This window comes from Megalobrama amblycephala, unplaced genomic scaffold, assembly GCF_018812025.1.
Source record: "Megalobrama amblycephala isolate DHTTF-2021 unplaced genomic scaffold, ASM1881202v1 scaffold516, whole genome shotgun sequence".
Taxonomy (NCBI): Eukaryota; Metazoa; Chordata; class Actinopteri; order Cypriniformes; family Xenocyprididae; genus Megalobrama; species Megalobrama amblycephala.
This window is the reverse complement of record NW_025953430.1, coordinates 18251-32927: the sequence shown is the minus strand read 5'-3', so window position 1 is coordinate 32927 and position 14677 is coordinate 18251. Positions and strand designations below refer to the sequence as shown.

At 37.3% G+C, this 14677-nt stretch overlaps 1 long non-coding RNA gene across 1 annotated transcript; it reads left to right on the top strand.

Annotated features, from left to right (window-relative positions):
• The first annotated feature begins 12 nt into the window (after positions 1–12).
• On the top strand, positions 13–3291 carry LOC125261871. Its single transcript, XR_007183459.1, has 3 exons — positions 13–438; positions 1361–1452; positions 2619–3291. It is a non-coding gene; the product is annotated as an uncharacterized LOC125261871 (long non-coding RNA).
• The last annotated feature ends 11386 nt before the right edge of the window (positions 3292–14677 follow it).

Sequence of the window (14677 nt, the reverse complement as noted above, 5' to 3'; positions counted from 1 at the left end):
CAACGCATCTGGCTGACAGACAGCGTTTTCTTTATGGGCCGGTCTCGGCTGAAATAGTTGTACTCGCGGCAGGTCCATATAACTCGGTATAGATCTATCGGCCCGAGTTCGTTTCGTAATAGGCGGGCCCCCAAATATCAAGCACTTTTGGGCCGATTCAGGTTTAAGCGCGCCAACATCGACTCAATTTCAGAATCAGTGAAAAGATAATGGGCCAGAGCCGTGTGGACTGTACGGCTGACAGACGGCTTTTTCTGAACGGGCCAATCACGACTGAAAGCTCGTTATCTGTTTTCGGCCCGAGCTCGTTTGTCACGGGCGGGCCACTGCTGGAGTTAAGGACTTCAGCCGCCTGAAAAAGAGTTTTGGCGGTTAAATCCTGAGGAGAATCCTGCAGTCAACATTTCATGATCGAGAGAAAGGATCAGCTGCAAAACGGTAAGCAATTTAATTTATTTAATGTTAAGTTTAGTGTTTTTAAATGGATTAATTAATGGTTTGCAATGATAACATAACGTCAGTATCCATTCGGTCCCAGAGAGTGATAGTTTTGAATAACATGTTTAGAACAACTGCTGAGCTCTGGAGCACTAGTTGGCTAATGCAATATCGAGTTAACGTTATATTTTGTCTAGTAAAATCAGTCAGTCAATTCATCTTTTCCAACGAGTGATTATTGAATTGAGTCGGAGTATGCGGTGGCGCCATATAATAGGCCTAACATAAAGCACAACGTTTCGGGTGGAAGAACTTGCTTTTTCCCCACAAAAACTTTCTATTAATAATTGTTAACATAAGAGCAATAATAATTCTGTTATAAAATTGCAGCTTCGCCCTCAGAGATCCTTTTATATATATATATATATATATATATATATATATATATATATATATATATATAGGCGGCATTATGCTATTTTGTGTAGGCTAAATACTTGAACGTGCTGCTTTAAACAGTCTGTGTCAATAAACATAAATGCCATGTCAGTCACTTATGTTCAACCTTTGCAGTGTAATGATGGCTTTCCTTGATGTTGAAAAAAAAATGCCTCTCAATAATGCCTTTTACTGGAAAAGTTTATTTCTGACCCTGATAACATATATATCTCCCATACAATATGTTTAAAATCATAGTACTTAATATATTTTAATGCAAAGGGAATTTCTATGATTTTGTGTCATAAACGAACGTTTAACCTGAACACACTGTTTTGGAGTCTTTTTTTTTTTTTTTTTAATACAGATATTTTAAACTCATGCATAAAGTCTGGATTCCAATTATCAAATATATAGGTGCTTAAGAAAAGTAATGCTTAAGATTTAATAATGACCTAACAATATGTATTCCTTTATTTCAAAGCTGCAGTTCAGAGAAACCCTGCTGAAATGGAGGATGAGGGGACCATGAAGAGGTGGCTGCAACTGGCAGCAAATTGAAAGGGCGGATGCATGGTAAGTCTTCTTAGTGTTGTTCAGGGGTCTCATGTATAAAACTTTCCATAGATTTCATACTAAAAGTGTGCGTACGCATAAAAGCCAGATTTTCACAAATTTTCAAATTTATAAAACCATGCTTACGGCAGAACCTGCGCAAAATTATCTTTATAAAACCCAGTCAGCTGAAGATTGTGCATACATGAATCTTTTCCCCTGTCTCTTCCATGAAATCACCATATATGGAGCTTACAACGCCTAGTTTTATTATGCATTACGTCACATGCATATCATTTCCATGCATATTCCCATCCACGTGACACTGTGTTTAACTGTACAAGACATTAGGAAAATATGACGATAAATGCCGTCAAATTACATTGCTAAAAATCATTCACTCTCCTTCTCTTGTTTTAGAAAAAAATAAATCATATAAAATACTGTTCAGAATGGTTTCAGTGAAGAGTTATTTTAAACCAAATGTATGCATTTTTGCCTATAAAGTAAACATAACCTATATTTTAGGATGTTTATATATTTTTAATTGAAACAGATATTCAGGCTTATTTTTGCATCGTAAATTATTGTACGACTCAGCGCATCACTGACAAACATTTTAAAAATAAAACGTGCGTATCTTACCGTTTCCTTCTAAATCTAGCCTTCAAATACAATGTGTACAGTAGCTACTCGTCGGATGATCACCGCGCGACTCCTTCAGTGTCATTATGCCATTATGTTGCTAAGCTATCTCTGCTTAGACGAAGTGCGCATCATTGATCATTATTCGTGCAAAAATATTTTCGAGTTCTGCTATTTAGAGCTTGACTTTTAATTTAAAGCGTAATTATCATGCATACCAAGTAATCATCGCTGTAGTTAAAACATTAAAACACAGCATGCCATAGGAAAAGTGTTCTAAAGCAGTGCATCCACTACAAATATTTGTACTTTTTTGTGAGTATGCGATGTTTATACATCAGGCCCCAGGTGACAGGCACAATTTATCTGTTTAAATCTATATTAAAGACCGAATCTCTTGTTGAATGTTAGGATTGTCATGTTGCATAAATAAGGTAAACTATAACCAGAAACACTACCTACAACATCCGATATACTTGTTTCATCATACGAAGAATGACATTTATGCTAAAATTAGTCTGTCTGTCTCATTCCATTTCCAGAACAGATGGTTGAGATGACCACAACAGCCCTGAATGTCAGCAGAGAACATGACAACTAAACAAGCTCTGGAGACCGATCCGCTGTGAAGACCTCGTCGACACAACAGTCTACAGCACAGATCTTCAGCAAAGATCACGAGAACCAGACGAGACCTTTGCAAGGCCACTTCAACTTCTCTTCCCTCTACATATGCCATTGTGCTGTGTTCGATCCTCAAGCTGAATGATATCAGTCCACAATCTAACTTCTGATGCAGCTGAATCATAATCACACTGTGTTTGTTTGGCCAGAGGAAAACTGGCCCTCGACTGAGTCTGGTTTCTCCCAGGGTTTTTTCTTCATTCTGTCTTCTGATGGAGTTTGGGTTCTTGTCACTATCGCCTCTGGCTTGCTTAGTTGGACACCTACTTTTCAATAATATTGATGACTGCATTGACACTATTGGATGAGAACTCAACAGAGCTGGATTATGACATTACTGTTTTCTGCAGAACTGCTTTATAGCTGAATTGAACTCATTGAACTGAACTGAAACAACACTGAAATGACTTCAGCTGAACAATCACACTGTCTTTTGCTCCATTACAGTATTTAATTCTGTTTGCATAATTGAATTCACTATTTTCCAGTTTATCACTGTAAAGCTTCTTTGAAACAAACTGTAATGTAGGTTATAAAACACTTTGTGAAGGTGACTTAACTTGAAATTTGGAAATTATTGCTAAAAGAATTTTTATGTGTAAGAAAGGATGTTGTTCCTCCATTTAATATACAGTAAATAATTAACTTAGTATTTAGTGGTTTAAAATGTATGTTGTTAGTAAATGTTTATAGTGTATTCATTGTTAATAATACTTATAGTGTATTTGTTAATTTTATAATAAAATGTCTTCATCTTTTTAAAGGGTTGATTGTGTTTCACTTGAATTACATTTAGCAGTTTCTGGACCACATCTGGCCCGGGGACCAAGCCGAATCTCAGCCAGATGTGTTTTACAGTGCCTGGGCCAGACCTGGGCCACATAAAACGATTTAAGTCAATTTCCAGTGTGCTGGCCAGATCTGGGCCACATCCATAAATAAGAGTCTTTTTACAGGGTGTGGGCCGCATCTGGGCCAGAGGAAGTTGTTTTTGTCCGTTTTCAGTGTGAGGACCAGTTTTGGGCCGGGGACCCAGCCAGAACTGGGCCGGAATTGAAGCAAGGATGTGGCCCAGTAGTGGGCCGGACAAATTTTGCTATCTGGGATTAACCGTGTCTGATTTTATTGAATTTTCAATATGGTTCATATGAGGTTCATATGAGCTTCAAGGAGGCCAGGCAGGGTCTAAAATTAAAAAACACTTTACTACAGTTGCCGTTTAACGAATATAAGTGATTATTTTGCCATTTATAGCATTAAACAGTGAACGTTACATTTAAAATAACTAAAATAAGAATATAAAACTGCGTCTCAGATAATTTTAACATTAACTCTACCTCAGACCGCCTCACGGGGACAGCGCTCGTGCGCACATTAACCAAACGTAATTTATTTATGAAATACATTTAGAAAACCAAAAACACTGCACTAACATTACTCATCACAAGTGATATTTAGTGTCACATGGGCAAAAACGATGAATAAAAGCAGATTTGTAGAGGCTTACCTTTTACTCCGTGTCCGTCTGCTGGAAGTCGACCGTTACAGAACAAAATGATGCGCATGCGCAGTACTCAAGATTCTCCGAAAGTCCGTTAGACTTGCTCATTTAAAATTTCGAATTTGTCTCGCGCGTGCCCCATCCAATAAATCTCCTTCATTCACAAACACAACATATAATATATAAACATGTCCATAACTTTTGGCGCTCTAACGGTTAAACAGAACGGCATGCATCTTGCGGAAGAACATTGTAGCCGGAGCTACTTCTCTGTTTATGTCTATGACGAATCACGCAGGTATTTGTGCTACTCCGCAGCGGTTCCTACCAGACTGGTCTAAAATAGTCCAAACACTTATCTAGGTGTACCCATAATGATTCAGGGTACAACAAAAACACGGTTTGGAAAATGTATTCATGTTGTACATTCCCATTGTATAATTTTTGTACATTTTGAACACAAAAAGTTACATATCTGGAAAGTTATCAGGAGACCAATGGACCACGTCGCTACAACGTTCTCCGTGGGATTAACCAGCGACGTCTTTTGAGGACGTGCCCGCGACGTTTCTGGAACGTTAGCCAAGATTCTAAAAAATGGAACATTACCACGACGTCCTCACAACGTTGTCATAAAGTAATGTCACGCTGACCAAATGACGACTAACTGACGACGTCGTCACAACGTACTGTGTTTGCTGGGATGCTGCGTTCCAGGCAGGTTTTTGAGCCCGTAAGTCACGATTTCAAATCACGACTCACGACTTTGTAGCGTTCCAGGAAAGTCACGCCAAACTGCGTAAAAGTGTAAACAAACCAACATGGCGGACCGTACGGGGCTTATGCTCATTAATTATTTCTATCGCCAAAGGTGCTTACTCCTTGCTTATTTAAGGGAAACAGAGGAGGAAAACGGCGCATAAGGCAAGAGAAGCTGTTATACCTTTTATTTTAAGGTATAATAATAATAATAATGCACTTGCATGGCATCCGTAGGGGCTGCCATTGTTGTTTCACGGGCTATGTGACGTCAGAACTCGTAACTGGGAGTACATTGATCTGGTACGAGTTCACGGGTGGGAAGTCACGGCTTTGACTGCTGTTCCAGTGCACTTTAACGGGTAGAAGGTTGGAAAAACACGGGTTACGGGTTGCCTGGAACGCGGCATAAAGGTGCGTTCACGCGGCCTTGTAATTCCTGTAGTTACGAGATTCTAGCTTGTAAAAAGCATTCACGTCCTCGTAGAGATCGTAGTTACAGCTTGTAAGCTGGGAGTTTTCTGAAAGCTCCCAGATGTACCACGTGGGCGCTTGTACCACCTGACCACTGTAGATTCATTTAGGCGTTGATAGTGGTGCCATGGAAACGCATAATTCCCAGTCCAAGGACCAAAAGGACGTGAACAGCTCCGAATATAACGTCACGTGTTGTCATTTCAAGATTCCGGTAAATACGAGGTGACGTGAACGCAGCATAATACTTGAATATTTTCATATGCAAAGATGTTAGCCAATCACAGCAGTGGGCGTTTACACTGAAGTCTCACAGCAGACACGCCCCTTAAAACGAAGCATTCAAATCAGAGGGCTAAAATCAGGGAAGGAAAAATGCCTTTTATTCATGAATTATGAAAATTTTAGATGTAAAAAGCATACTAACATTATAAGTGCACCCCAGGAAACATTATAAAACAATAAACTACGCAGTTCATGATCCCCTTTAAATCTGATTGGTTGAATGGAATGTTTTTGAATGGATCAACACAGATGTTATACTTGGCGAAATCAGAATCCTCATAAGGGAACGGGAACTATTCATTTTCACTTCTTCATTTAATTTAAGCCAGTCCAAAAGAGGGAACTCAGTGCACTTCCTGTGGGAATGCAATGATCCATAATATTCTCTAAGTCCTTCTCTAAGAGGCAGATCCAAACTGCAGACAAAAATAAAACAAAGAAGGTAATCCGAAACTAGAAAAATTGGTGAAATCACAATGGGACAAACTAATACAGCAGCTAAGGAACAGCATAGACCATAGGAAAATGAACTTACTGAAACTTAAGTCAACTTTAGCCAACAAAGGAAACCATGACATAATTGTTGAAGCAATCAATAACGAGGAAAACCACATCAGTAACTGTGAGAAGCGGGAACAAAGGGCACAGGAACGGAAGCACATGTTGTGGTGTTAATTCAAAGAAACACCCTAGAATCATTTTAAAGTAGCTCTGCATTTCAATCACTCATTCTCTTTTTTTCCTTCCCACACTTCCATTTAACTCTCATACATTCTTGTGAGAATTTATACAACTATATTGCAACAGTGAAATGTTGAAAAATTAACTAAAAAAACTGATGTGCATGTTACAAAATTTGTTTGAATATACAGAAAATGAAAAAAAAAGATGATTATAAAGTACTGTACACAACATTGTTATTTCACAGAAATCAATATAGAACATGCAGTTTAGAACTAGTAGGCCCTGTACCATATATGGTTGCATACGTTTCCTCTGTACATGCTTTCATTCATTTGGTTAATTGGTGACTGCTGAGACACACCAACTTATGGATGTGAAACAATTGCCACAATTGTCATTTTGTTGAGAGGCTCTTTATGACGATTTACTGTTGTTGTCATCATTACCTTTGTCTTAATCTGCTGTTTTATAGCCCCTCTGAAAACCTCAAGGGTTTGTGCAATTGCATTTCTTGTAAATGACTAACATTATGAGAATGAAGCAGATTACAGCACTAACGATGATAGCGATTTCAGATTCAGTTGGATTTGCTTTTCATTTTTGACACATTTGCTTTTCCTTTTTGACACATTTCAGATTCAGTTGGTTTTGTTTTTCCTTTTTGACACAACAAAATAAATAAAATAGTCTGTAATTTCTATAAGTGAATTCAGTCTCTGTTATGACATGGTTGAAATCATGTAAACAACATACACCAATCACTCATAACATTATGACCACCTTCCTAATATTGTGTTGGTCCCTCTTTTTCTGCCAAAACAGCCCTGACCCGTCGAGGCATGGACTCCACTAGACCCCTGAAGGTGTGCTGTGGTATCTGGCACCAAGATGTTAGCAGCAGATCCTTTAAGTCCTGTAAGTTGTGAGGTGGAGCCTCCATGGATCGAACTTGTTTGTTTCAGCACATCCCACAGATGCTCGATTAGATTGAGATCTCGGGAATTTGGAGGCCAAGTCAACACCTCAAACTCGTTGTTGTGCTCCTCAAACCATTCCTGAACCATTTTTGCATTACCTGTATATAGTAGTTCTTAGTAGTTCTCTGGGAGGAATGAAAAAAACAGTAGTTACTGATTAGCTAATAGTGAACTACCACCTTAAACTGAGCAGTTACTTACTAATTCATTAATCAGAGTTTCTTGTTAGTTAATAGTAGTTAGTGTTAATACGGCATTACTCATTTGTTCCTGTGTAGTTATTTATTAATGAAGGATCAGTATTCTAAAGTGTTACCAATCAGTGTTATTGACTTCACCTGTCAATGCTCATGTTATGCCTGATTGATGGTGTATATTCACTTTATATTGTAATTATGTTAAAGATTAGATATGTCTACAATCTTTGGACTTTAACTCCTGAAATCATGATATGGAGTTACAAATATGCTGACAAGAGGTTGAAGAGCAGCTTTCTTTGTTCATGGAAGTAATCTGGAAGAGTAGACTAAAGTCAAATGATGGGTTATGTTAAACTATACCTTGCTGAACAGAATCTGTAATGATTTTATCTCCAACAGCAGGCTGTTCCTCTGTAAACAGAGTTTAATCATACAGGCACACAATTTATAAACAGTGTCTGATGCATATTGAAATCATTTGATGATGCACAATAAATGAAAGTTGTTGCGCTTAAACTGTACCTGTTATGGTGACAGTGAATTTTGTTTTCATTCCACAACATAACATAATATAAATATTGCTGTCATGTTTGCACAACACTTGTAAAAACATGTGATGTTGGTCACTCCTTCACAGGTCTTGTCAAGGAATTTCTTTTTATGGACTGTTGTGGTGTTTCCATTCTCAGCATCCTTAAACGTGTGCCATTTCCCGCAGCACTGATCAGTGCTTCTTTAATGCAGTTCCACGAGACGCTGCGAGCCAGAGTTAATTCTTTATGCACAGTTCCAGTCACTTCAGCACAGCTTATACTGAAGGTTATACTGACTCTAAAAAATAACATTTCATCTGTTTAATGCAGCAACTGAACAAAAGTAGGCCTAATATTTATTTGCTAAAAAATAAGTTTTTTCTGCTAAATTATATACATTATAGAGCCCCTGGCCTAAAGGGACATGGTGAAGGAAAAAATTTTATTTGGAAAAATATTTATTTTTGTTATCACTCTCAAAAGCTTGTGTTCTGCCAAAAAACTTTGCTATTGCATAGTTTCTCAGGGTTACTTTAAGAAATGTTTCCTGTGTTTCCAGCATCTGGAACCTTTTTTTTAATCAAAGTTACATTTACAATGCATAATTTTGCTACCAAATGGTGAAATAAAAGACGTGGATCATCAAAATAATAAGATAAGCAAGTATCAAAATAACACAAAATAACTCCTAAGCAAAACAGCAGAAGAAGTGAAACGATGTGGTTTTAATAATACACTCTTTACATGACTCACATGCTGGGACACACACTGCAGCTGCAGCTTCACGAACGTCCCACACATAAATATTAGAGAACTGAAACATTTCTGATCATCTTCACAGCATTTACTACGGTGACCGGGAGAGGACATGTTTGGTTCATTTAGTTTTGTCGTGGCCACAACATAAACTCGTGGGAACGTGATAATAACTCGTGGCCACGAGATGATTTTGTCGAGGTAAGGACATCCTTATGTGTTGCCACGCGATGTAAAGTCGTGGCCTCGAGATCACATGGTGAGGGAACGACATATTTTTCTCGTGGCCACAACTTCATTATGTTGAGGGAACGACATCTATTTCTCATGGCGAAGTTACATGTGTAAACAACCTGCGCAACCATAGCAACCTGGAACTATCACAAATGAATGAGACCATGATAATATTTATTTTTAATTAAGAATGAAAAATAAGGGTGGAATATATATTCCCGTAAAGGAACTCCCTGTAAACTTCCCGTGTGCCTATAAAATAAAATCATAAATAAAGCTTTCATAGGTTATATACAAATAATAAACAAAATATTCTAAAATAGTAACACATTTTTTAAGCTTAAACTCCGAATTAATTCGAATGCTGTCACAGGCACGAGGGGCTACAAGAGAAAACATACGCTCATTTAAGCTACAGAAACATAAAGTCAAAACTTTATTGGCATGATCGGGCATTTACAGTAGGCTATTTAACCTACAGAATACAAACTTTCAGTAACATAAAGTACAGAATATTAATTAGATAAGGAAATATGGGAAATTAAGGGGAAAATAAAGCAAATAAATGTACAAATGTAACTAATAATATAAAAATATTAATAAAAAATAAACGATAAGTGAATGGATTTAAAAGACTGGTGGATGGAATTAAAATGTACAACGTTTATTTATAAACCTTATTCGAATGCTGTCTAAGCAACATCGCGCGCAAACTAAATGAACCGAACATGTCCCGTCCCGGTCACCGTACTTCTGCGATAAAAGAATGACATTAACTCTTAAACATCTTATTTATAATTTAAAGCACTGCACTGAATAAAATTGAAGTCTAATGTTTATTCAAACCAAGGTTATTAATAGTTTTGCATTTTTCATTAGTTTTTATTTTTATTCCGTTTTGACTTTTTGTTTTCAAATTCAGTTTAGTTTTAATTAGTTTTTATATTTTTGGTGCACCAAAAAAACCCAAAATAACGACTTATTTAGTGATGGCCGATTTCATAAACACTGCTTCAGGAAGCTTCGGAGCATCAATGAATCAGTGTGTCGAATCATGATTCGGATCGTGTGTCAAACCGCCAAACTGCTGAAATCACGTGACTCTGGCGCTGATTCGACTCAAAAGATTCATTATGCTCCGAAGCTCCCTGAAGCAGTGTTATTGAAATCGGCCATCACTATATAAGTCGCTATTTAGTTTTTTTTTGGCGCACCAAAATATTCTCGTCGCTTTATAATATTAATATTGAACCACTGTACTCACATGAGTTGATTTAAATATGTTTTTAGTATATCTTGATGGATCTTGAGAGAGGAAATGTCATTGCTCCCTACGCAGGCCTCACTGAGCCAATGAATGAAGGTCTTACAGGTGTGGAACGGCATGAGGGTGAGTAATAAATGACAGAATTTTCATTTTTGGGTGAACTATCCCTTTAAGCTTGTGTTCTGTCAAAAAAAAAAAATTGCATTCATTTGCATAGTTTCTCAGGGTTACTTTAAGAGCTCTTTACTGTGAGAAAAAAACAATGTGATTTTAAAAAAACACTCTTTATCCAACATGACTCGCATGCTTTGTGGGACACACACTGCAGCTGCAGCTTCACAAACGTCCCACACATAAATACATTAGAGAATTGAAACATTTCTGAGAATAATTTCCTTAGGCAGAGTTCATATAAGTTTAATAAAGATCCAAACCATGTATGATCATCTTCACAGCATTTACAACCTCCATGGTTTTGCTTCTGCGATAAAAGAATGACATTAACTCTTAAACATCTTAATTACAATTAAAAGCACTGCACTGAATAAAATTGAAGTCTAATGTTTATTCAAACAGATTGCAGAGCACCACAAAACAGCAAAAAATGTGCAATCCTGTCACATTCAGAGGCTGTTTTGCCCTGATGCTGCACAGTTAGTGTCCAAAGAATAATAATCAGTTCTGTTGCCTGCCTGTCTAAATTCTGCAAAGTTTTTTTTGGTAACCCAGTGAATAGTCATATTGTTTAGCTGTTCAGCCAACATGTCTATGTGGGTCACACATGGGTTTTATCTGGGTTATATGGGCGTCATCTGGGCATGGGGTCAGAATGTACACTTTAATGGACTGAATGTTGTCCCCAGCTTGGATAAAGTCATGGGCCCCAGTTAGGTTACCCATTATTGCTTATTTGAGGGTCCCATTTGGGCTGCATTTACATGCATCTGCAAAAAATGTGCTCAAAAAGAAAATCACTTGCATCACCTTCCCCATGAGCTAAGATGATTGTCATTTAACTAACAAGTTTGTTTTGTATGTCTCTCTTATATGACACACTAAATTGAGTTCAATTTGTGTTAAATAGGGGAAACATACACAATGTGCAGAGTGGGTCACCAGGACCAGGATTAAGAACCACTGCATTAGAATAAGTGCTTTATGCTGTTTGCACATTTGACCAGCCGAATATTACTAATTCTATGTCTTTTCTTTTTTTACTCTTTAGGTATGAAGCTGAGGAGTCTGTACAGGCCCAGAAATAAGAGCCCATGATTTACACATTTCGAGTTGAAATCATTTTCTTTACAGATTAAATATTTTATCATGTAATTTAAAAGGACCACATAAAATCAGCTGATTTTTGGGATTCTTTGTTTGGTCAGGTACAGGTGGTTTGAACGTGAATTTTGCAAAGTAACTCATTATTTGACCCACTGGAATCTTTAAAGGGTACATAACACATTCTCACATTAAAGGGTTAGTTCACCCAAAAATGAAATTTCTCTCATTTATTACTCATGTCGTTCCACACCTGTAAGACCTTCATTCATCTTCAGAACACAAATAAAGATATTTTTGATGAAATCCGAGGGTATCTGATCTACACATAAGCAGCAACATTAGAGGAAAACATGGTTAAAATAGCCAACGTGACTACAGTGGTTCAACCATAATGTTATGAAGCGACAAAAATACTTTTTGTGTGCAAAAAACAAAACAAAAATAACGACTTTATTCAACAATTTGAACTGTTGTCATACGTAGTGAATTCAGTGCAGGCTTCCTTGTTTATGTCCGAACGCTGGCTTGGTATTGTGCGAAGCTGAACACGTGAGCAGCACGACGCATGCATGTGATGCTGACACGGGATCCGGCCAATAATGAGCTGGCATTCGGATGTAAACAAGGAAGCCTGCTCTGAATTCACTACATATGACAATGATTTAAATTGTTGAATAAAGTTGTTATTTTTGTTTGGCCATGTTTAGCATGAGAATACAACTCTTTAACAGTGTAAATATGCATGAAATAGCATTAGACCCCCCTTTAATTAATAAACGGGGCCCAATTTTCACCCACAAAAATAAAAACAAAACATAATGGGGCCATTTGTGGGACCAGTCACCCGTGTGGGTCCCATAAGGTTTTTGTGAGTAGCCCAGCTCGGCCCCATTATTAGCACCCATTTGGGACCCAAGTGAGCCCATATAGGAACATCTAAATGGACCCATCATATAGGCTAACATACAGTACATGCAGCCCATGTGGAGCCAATGAACAAATGTTTCTGGGCTCCATTTGGGTGACAGCCCATCAAAATAATCTCAAATCTGGATAATAGCCTTAAGAATATCTACACTATCAGGGCAACAAATTAATGGACTCACCATTGTTGAGAAACTACTCATGAAGGGAATATGTTCATCTCTGTATGGAGTCATTCCAAGATCCTGCTTAAATCCAAGATCAACCTCCATTCCAGGTTCCTGCTTCAGGCCACGTTCTTGCTCCATTCCAAGAACATGTTCCATTCCACATTCTGCTCCATTCCACATTCCTGCTCCATTCCAAAAACATTCCCATTCCACATTCCTGCTCCATTCCACATTCCTGCTCCATTCCAAAAACATATTCCATTCCACATTTGCTCCATTCCAAAAACATATTCCATTCCACATTTCTGCTCCATTCCACATTCCTGCTCCATTCCAAAAACATGTTCCATTCCACATTCCTGCTCCATTCCAAGATCCTGCTTCATCCACGTTCCTGCTCCATTCCAAAAACATGTTCCATTCCACATTCATGCTCCATTCCAAGATCCTCCTCCAGCACCAGAGCTCCTGTTTCATTGACATAATTATTTACTTTTCAGAGATGAACTGGACTGTGAGCAAGTTACAGGACAATTTTGAGAAATGTGCCAAAGCCAATGAGAAAAAACTAAGAAAAAATGGTTCTTTTAAGAACAGCGTTCACTGAAATGTTCTTTGGGGAACCAAAAACGGTTTGCTGCAAAATCCCTCTTTTGGAATTTTTAAGTGTGGGTTGAGCCTAAGTTAAATTTATAATGTATTTTCAATTTATATTTTACCTTTTTGTTTTGTTATCAAGGGTAAAAGAATGTCTTTAAGAATATAAGACATGGGGAACCAGTTTAGACATAAACCACAGACATTTGTAATTAAATGCAATACATCACAAGCAACATGGGTTAAAAACTACCTAAGTTGGGTTAAAAATAGTTGTTTTAACCCAATCTGCTGGGTAGTTTTATTTAACTCAACTATTTAAAAATTACTACATTGCTCACTTAATGTGAACCCAAAATAGGTTGGAAATTAACATTTATTAAGATCTTTAATAAATTAACATGTATAAATAATAATTAAATAATAAACATTTTTTAAATTGCTTATTAAATGTTCACCTTTTGATTATTATTGTTGCCTCTAGTAATTATGTGTTTGGTTTTTAATTTCCAACCTATTTTGGGTTCATTTTAAGTCAGCCATATATTAAAGCTTCGAAACTTCACGAATCTTTTGTTTTTCGAATCTCAGAGCGCCAAAATCATGTGATTTCAGCAAATGAGGCTATCATAAGTGTTTCGAAATTTCAGTAGTTCAGTGACTTTGGCAGCTTGATACACACTTTGTAAAGCTTTGAAGCTTCATGAAGCAGTGTTTTGAAATCGCCCATCACTAGATATCGTTGAATAAAGTCACTAAGTAGTATTCTCGTCGCTTCACAACATTAAGGTTGAACCACAGTAGTCACATGAACTGTTTTAAATATGATTTTAATAGCTTTCTGGGCATTGAAAAAGGAAATTATATTGCTGGCAATGGATGGCTTCACTGAGCCAACGGATTTCCAATGTTAGTGTCCAAGGATGACAAGCATTTAAATATCATAAAATATCTACATGAATATGCTGGCAGTCAAAGCAGAGTCTTGCAAAGTATACTTCATTTGACTTGTACAACAAAGTACGCAAGGTTACAAAAATGCTGTACGCTGACCCTCGTGTACTCGTAAAAAGTGAAGTATACTTTGGGCTTTAGAGTATATCTTGTTTGCTCAGCAAAACTGATTAAAATCTATTGCCATGTGAAGTTTCTTAGCAAGGCAGCTTTAGTGTTTGGAACAATGCCAGAATATGTTGAACTAGCAAGTTTATTTTCTTGCACAGCTGACAGAAAGTGCTGATGACAAACATGACAAGATACCGAAAGTACTTATGC